Here is a 7500-nt window from a genome sequence, read left to right as displayed (position 1 = left end):
CGTATCTCGGCCGGGCTTAGGGTTAGAGAGAAGCGGGTTGGCTCGTTGGATAGGGCCGCTCCGGTAGAGCAACCGACCCGAAGGGCGAGTCGATCCGAGCAAAGGCGCCCGAGCTGCGGCCGTGGGAAAATCCGCGGAGGGACCGCCGTATCTCGGCCGGGCTTAGGGTTAGAGAGAAGCGGGTTGGCTCGTTGGATAGGGCCGCTCCGGTAGAGCAACCGACCCAAAGGGCGAGTCGATCCGAGCAAAGGCGCCCGTGCTGCGGCCGTGGGAAAATCCGCGGAGGGACCGCCGTATCTCGGCCGGGCTTAGGGTTAGAGAGACGAGGGTTGGCTCGTTGGATAGGGCCGCTCCGGTAGGGCAACCGACCCAAAGGGCGAGTCGATCCGAGCAAAGGCGCCCGTGCTGCGGCCGTGGGAAAATCCGGGGAGGGACCGCCGTATCTCGGCCGGGCTTAGGGTTAGAGAGACGAGGGTTGGCTCGTTGGATAGGGCCGCTCCGGTAGAGCAACCGACCCAAAGGGCGAGTCGATCCGAGCAAAGGCGCCCGTGCTGCGGCCGTGGGAAAATCCGGGGAGGGACCGCCGTATCTCGGCCGGGCTTAGGGTTAGAGAGACGAGGGTTGGCTCGTTGGATAGGGCCGCTCCGGTAGAGCAACCGACCCAAAGGGCGAGTCGATCCGAGCAAAGGCGCCCGTGCTGCGGCCGTGGGAAAATCCGGGGAGGGACCGCCGTATCTCGGCCGGGCTTAGGGTTAGAGAGACGAGGGTTGGCTCGTTGGATAGGGCCGCTCCGGTAGAGCAACCGACCCAAAGGGCGAGTCGATCCGAGCAAAGGCGCCCGTGCTGCGGCCGTGGGAAAATCCGGGGAGGGACCGCCGTATCTCGGCCGGGGAAAGGGTTAGAGAGACGAGGGTTGGCTCGTTGGATAGGGCCGCTCCGGTAGAGCAACCGACCCAAAGGGCGAGTCGATCCGAGCAAAGGCGCCCGTGCTGCGGCCGTGGGAAAATCCGGGGAGGGACCGCCGTATCTCGGCCGGGGAAAGGGCTAGAGGCTCGCGGGTAGGCTCGTTCGAAAGCTCCCCTCCGGCATAGCGACCGACCCGAAGGGCGAAGGCCCCGGACCCGAGGCGCCCGAGAAACGGCCGTGGGAAAATCCGGGCATAGACCGCCGTATCTCGGCCGGGGAAGGGGCTAGAGGCTCGCGGGTAGGCTCGTTCGAAAGGCCCCCTCCGGCGGAGCGACCGACCCAAAGGGCGAAGGCCCCGGACCCGAGGCGCCCGAGATACGGCCGCGGGAATTTCCGCGAGCTTCGACCGGACGTATCTCCGGCGGGCGGGGTCGCACGGACCCGAGGCCGGGCTCGTCGGAAAGCCCCGGGACGGACCTTTCGAACGAGACCGGCCGCGCGTCCGGGCGACCTCCGAGGCGGACGCTAGGGGCGCCGGAGCCCCGGACGAGCGAAAATTCCGCGACCACCCGCCCGTATCTCGGCCCGGGAAAGGGCCAGAGACTCGAGGGAGGGCTCGTTCGAAAGCTCCCCTCCGGCATAGCGACCGACCCGAAGGGCGAAGGCCCCGGACCCGAGGCGCCCGAGAAACGGCCGTGGGAAAATCCCGCGGGGGTAGGCCGTATCTCGGCCCCGGAAAGGGCTAGCGACGCGCGGGTGGGCTCGTTCGAAAGGCCCCCCGCGGAGGAGCCACCCACCCGAAGGGCGAAGGCCCCGGACCCGGGGCGCCGGAGCAGCGCGGTAACGAAATTCGAATTTTCGACCGGAAGTATCTCGGGCCCCCGGGGTCGCACGGACCCGCGGCCGGTCTCGTCGGAAAGCCCCGGGCGAGACCTTTCCGACGAGCCCGGCCCCGAGTCCGTAGGACCTTCCCCGGCCGAGATACGGCGCCCGGCAGTTCATTGGCCGATATCTCGGAAACGGGGCGTCGTAGACGCTCCGTGGTATTGGTGACCTTGACGATGCCGGGTCAGACGAGTCGGCCGCGGGCACGGGCCCGGGGGCGCCGGCCGCCAGAGTCGGGTGGCTCGCGCACTTCCAGGCGGGCCGCTCGCGCACCTCCAGGCACCCCGACCCACTCGCCGAGGCCGACCGAGGTGCGCCGTCCCGGCCGCGGACCGGTCGGGGTCCCCTCTCGAAAGGGCAGTAGTGTGAACAGGTGCCATCGGGTATATAGGGGAAGGGGTCCTCTCGAACCAGGCCTTCGAACCCGCGCGAGCCTAGCCCGGCAAGGCTCACCCTCCCCGGCCACGGGTTCGGCCTCCGTCCCCCTGGAGGTCCGGCACCTCCAGGGTCCCCGACCCTGCCTCCCCTGCCCGAGGGGAGGCCTCCGAGGCGGGCCTGACAGGGCGGCCCTCCCTCCTGGAAGTCCGGTTCCTCCAGGGTCCCCGACCCTGCCTCCCCTGCCCGAGGGGAGGCCTCCGAGGCGGGCCTGACAGGGCGGCCCTCCCTCCTGGAAGTATGGTTCCTCCAGGGCACGCGTCCCTACCTCCGTAGCCCAGATGGGTGACTCCGAGGCGGGCCTGACAGGGCGGCCCTCCCTCCTGGAAGTCCGGTTCCTCCAGGGCACACGTCCCTGCCTCCTTAGCCCAGAGAGGTGACTCCGAGGCGGGCCTGACAGGGCGGCCCTCCCTCCTGGAAGTCCGGTTCCTCCAGGGCACACGTCCCTACCTCCGTAGCCCAGATGGGTGACTCGAAAGCGGGCCTGACAGGGCGGCCCTCCCTCCTGGAAGTCTGGTTCCTCCAGGGCACACGTCCCTGCCTCCTTAGCCCAGAGAGGTGACTCCGAGGCGGGCCTGACAGGGCGGCCCTCCCTCCTGGAAGTCCGGTTCCTCCAGGGCACACGTCTCTGCCTCCTTAGCCCAGAGAGGTGACTCCGAGGCGGGCCTGACAGGGCGGCCCTCCCTCCTGGAAGTCCGGTTCCTCCAGGGCACACGTCCCTGCCTCCTTAGCCCAGAGAGGTGACTCCGAGGCGGGCCTGACAGGGCGGCCCTCCCTCCTGGAAGTCCGGTTCCTCCAGGGCACACGTCTCTGCCTCCTTAGCCCAGAGAGGTGACTCCGAGGCGGGCCTGACAGGGCGGCCCTCCCTCCTGGAAGTCCGGTTCCTCCAGGGCACACGTCCCTACCTCCGTAGCCCAGACGGGTGACTCGAAAGCGGGCCTGACAGGGCGGCCCTCCCTCCTGGAAGTCTGGTTCCTCCAGGGCACACGTCCCTGCCTCCTTAGCCCAGAGAGGTGACTCCGAGGCGGGCCTGACAGGGCGGCCCTCCCTCCTGGAAGTCCGTTTCCTCCAGGGCACACGTCCCTACCTCCGTAGCCCAGATGGGTGACTCGAAAGCGGGCCTGACAGGGCGGCCCTCCCTCCTGGAAGTCTGGTTCCTCCAGGGCACACGTCCCTACCTCCGTAGCCCAGATGGGTGACTCGAAAGCGGGCCTGACAGGGCGGCCCTCCCTCCTGGAAGTCTGGTTCCTCCAGGGCACGCGTCCCTGCCTCCGTAGCCCAGATGGGTGACTCCGAGGCGGGCCTGACAGGGCGGCCCTCCCTCCTGGAAGTCTGGTTCCTCCAGGGCACACGTCCCTACCTCCTTAGCCCAGATGGGTGACTCGAAAGCGGGCCTGACAGGGCGGCCCTCCCTCCTGGAAGTCTGGTTCCTCCAGGGCACACGTCCCTACCTCCTTAGCCCAGATGGGTGACTCCGAGGCGGGCCTGACAGGGCGGCCCTCCCTCCTGGAAGTCTGGTTCCTCCAGGGCACGCGTCCCTACCTCCTTAGCCCAGAGAGGTGACTCCGAGGCGGGCCTGACAGGGCGGCCCTCCCTCCTGGAAGTCTGGTTCCTCCAGGGCACACGTCCCTACCTCCTTAGCCCAGATGGGTGACTCGAAAGCGGGCCTGACAGGGCGGCCCTCCCTCCTGGAAGTCTGGTTCCTCCAGGGCACACGTCCCTACCTCCTTAGCCCAGATGGGTGACTCGAAATCGGGCCTGACAGGGCGGCCCTCCCTCCTGGAAGTCTGGTTCCTCCAGGGCACACGTCCCTACCTCCTTAGCCCAGATGGGTGACTCGAAATCGGGCCTGACAGGGCGGCCCTCCCTCCTGGAAGTCTGGTTCCTCCAGGGCACACGTCCCTACCTCCTTAGCCCAGATGGGTGACTCGAAAGCGGGCCTGACAGGGCGGCCCTCCCTCCTGGAAGTCTGGTTCCTCCAGGGCACACGTCCCTACCTCCTTAGCCCAGATGGGTGACTCCGAGGCGGGCCTGACAGGGCGGCCCTCCCTCCTGGAAGTCTGGTTCCTCCAGGGCACACGTCCCTACCTCCTTAGCCCAGAGAGGTGACTCCGAGGCGGGCCTGACAGGGCGGCCCTCCCTCCTGGAAGTCCGGTTCCTCCAGGGCACACGTCCCTACCTCCTTAGCCCAGATGGGTGACTCGAAATCGGGCCTGACAGGGCGGCCCTCCCTCCTGGAAGTCCGGTTCCTCCAGGGCACACGTCCCTACCTCCTTAGCCCAGATGGGTGACTCGAAATCGGGCCTGACAGGGCGGCCCTCCCTCCTGGAAGTCTGGTTCCTCCAGGGCACACGTCCCTACCTCCTTAGCCCAGATGGGTGACTCGAAAGCGGGCCTGACAGGGCGGCCCTCCCTCCTGGAAGTCTGGTTCCTCCAGGGCACACGTCCCTACCTCCTTAGCCCAGATGGGTGACTCGAAAGCGGGCCTGACAGGGCGGCCCTCCCTCCTGGAAGTCTGGTTCCTCCAGGGCACACGTCCCTACCTCCTTAGCCCAGATGGGTGACTCGAAATCGGGCCTGACAGGGCGGCCCTCCCTCCTGGAAGTCTGGTTCCTCCAGGGCACACGTCCCTACCTCCTTAGCCCAGATGGGTGACTCGAAAGCGGGCCTGACAGGGCGGCCCTCCCTCCTGGAAGTCTGGTTCCTCCAGGGCACACGTCCCTACCTCCTTAGCCCAGATGGGTGACTCGAAAGCGGGCCTGACAGGGCGGCCCTCCCTCCTGGAAGTCAGGTTCCTCCAGGGCACACGTCCCTACCTCCGTAGCCCAGAGTGGTGACTCGAAAGCGGACGCGGGAGGGTGTACGTGGCGCACCCCCAGGCCGAAGAGAGGTCTCGTGAGCGGACGCGAGGGTGTACGACAGAAGGCCTGGAAGTCTCTGACTTCCAGGGTCACCGACCCTACCTCATGAGCCCGAAGAGGTGACTCGAATGCGGACGCGGGGGTGTACGTGGCGCACCCCCAGGCCGAAGAGAGGTCTCGTGAGCGGACACGAGAAGTACGACAGAGGGCCTGGAAGCAAAAGCGGGTGACTCGTGCACTTCCAGAAAAGGCAAAAGCGGGTGACTCGTGCACTTCCATAAAGCCGAAAAGAGGTCTCGTGAGCGGACACGAGAAGTACGACAGAGGGCCTGGAGGTAAAAGCGGGTGACTCGTGCACTTCCAGGGTCTCCGACCTTACGGCGCCTTCCGACGCGGGCGCCTCCTCCCGGACGAGCCACGGGAAGGGCCCCTTCTCTCAAGGGGCGGTCGTTTGAACAGGTGCCATCGGGTATATAGGGATGGGTGCCTCGAAGTGGACCTCCAGCGTCCTCCCTCCCTGCGACAGATCCCAAGAAAGGTCTGTGCGCGTCGGTGTGCGATGAACGAAAAACCGTTAAAAGAACTGGAACGGTTGGAACGGACGAAGGGCGTCTGATGTGAGGCAGCGCCCCGGGCGAGTGTCGGCCGAAGGCTCACAATTAAAGAGCTCATACCCGAAAGATGGGAAAAAACGATCCGCCCTGGATCATCAAGGCTAATGCCTAAAAACTAAAGCTACCTTGGGTGATGGAACTCGGCTACGGCCGCAAAACGATCCGCCCTGGATCATCAAGGCTAATGCCTAAAAACTAAAGCTACCTTGGGTGATGGAACTCGGCTACGGCCGCAAAACGATCCGCCCTGGATCAAGGCTACGGCCTAAAAACGGCAAAAAAAGATCCAAAAGTCCCTGGATCAAGGCGCTTCGGCTTAAAACCTGTGAAAAGATCCGCCCTGGATCAAGGCTACGGCCTTAAAACTGCTCAAAAGATCCGCCCTGGATCAAGGCTACGGCCTTAAAACTGCTAAAAAGATCCTAAAGTCTCTGGATCTAGGCTACGGCCTCAAAGACACACGTGTTGTGAGAAAAGATCCGCCCTGGATCTCCAGGCTACGGCCTCAAAGGTTCGACCCGACCATATATGCTCAGACACGGGCGAACACAAAAGCGTAACAACCCCTGTTGGAACCGTCGAAGGATCTCGGCGTCGGCCGTAAAACGGAAACCCCCCGGTCGTCGGTACGCGTGTGGCGGTCGAGGGCCCCCGGCCGCCGGTCGGGCGGGCGCGTGGATAGGTCTCCCGAGCGGTCAAGGAGTCCCGGAAGCCGGTCGGGCGAGCGGCCGGCCCCGGGGCACCCTACCCTCTCGGGCGCACCGACCCCACGCGTTTCGTCTCGGTCGGCGTCCGGGGTTCCGAGACACCCTTATGTATCTGTGTGACAGACGGAGTGGCACACCGTCTGCGGCGGGACAGGGCCGCCGACCGCGATGGAAGTCGAGTGTGGCGGCTTCCAGGGTCCAAGACCCTATAGACGGACGGAGTGGCGACCCGTCTGCGGCGGGCCAGGGCCGCCGACCGCGATGGAAGTCGAGTGGGGCGGCTTCCAGGGTCCAAGACCCTACAGACAGACGGAGTGGCGACCCGTCTGCGGCGGGCCAGGGCCGCCGACCGCGATGGAAGTCGAGTGGGGCGGCTTCCAGGGTCCAAGACCCTACAGACAGACGGAGTGGTGACCCGTCTGCGGCGGGACAGGGCCGCCGACCGTTACGGAAGTCGAGGGGGACGGCTTCCAGGGTCCAAGACCCTATCTGTGTGACAGACGAAGGTGCATCGTCTGGGGCGGGACAGGGCCGCCGACCGCTATGGAAGTCGAGTTGGGTTGCTCGTGAACTTCCAGGGTCCAAGACCCTCTCTTCGTGACCGACGAAGGTGCTCTGTCTGGGGCGGTACGGGGCCGCCGACCGCTATGGAAGTCGAGTTGGGTTGCTCGTGTACTTCCAGGGTCCAAGACCCTCTCTTCGTGACCGACGAAGGTGCTCTGTCTGGGGCGGTACGGGGCCGCCGACCGCTATGGAAGTCGAGTTGGGTGGCTCGTGCACTTCCAGGGTCCAAGACCCAACGCGTTTGACCGACGAAGGTGCCCCGTCCCCGGGCACGGACGGGGACGGGCCCGGCCTCCGGGCCGCCGTGGAAGTCGAGTCGGGTGGCTCTCGCACTTCCAGGGTCCTCGACCCTATCTGTCTGACCGACGAAGGCGCTTCGTCTCGGGCGGGCCAGGGCCGCCAGCCGCTATGGAAGCCGAGTCGGGTGGCTCGTGCGCTTCCAGGGTCCACGACCCTGCCTTCGTGACCGACGAAGGCGCTCTGTCTGGGGCGGTACAGAGCCGGGCCCCGTCCAGCAGGGGACGGTGG

Source organism: Paramisgurnus dabryanus, unplaced genomic scaffold (genome assembly GCF_030506205.2).
Source record: "Paramisgurnus dabryanus unplaced genomic scaffold, PD_genome_1.1 h2tg000197l_1_79705__unordered_in_group9, whole genome shotgun sequence".
NCBI classification, from domain to species: Eukaryota; Metazoa; Chordata; class Actinopteri; order Cypriniformes; family Cobitidae; genus Paramisgurnus; species Paramisgurnus dabryanus.
The sequence above is the reverse complement of the archived record's forward strand: the minus strand, read 5'-3'. Positions refer to the sequence as shown.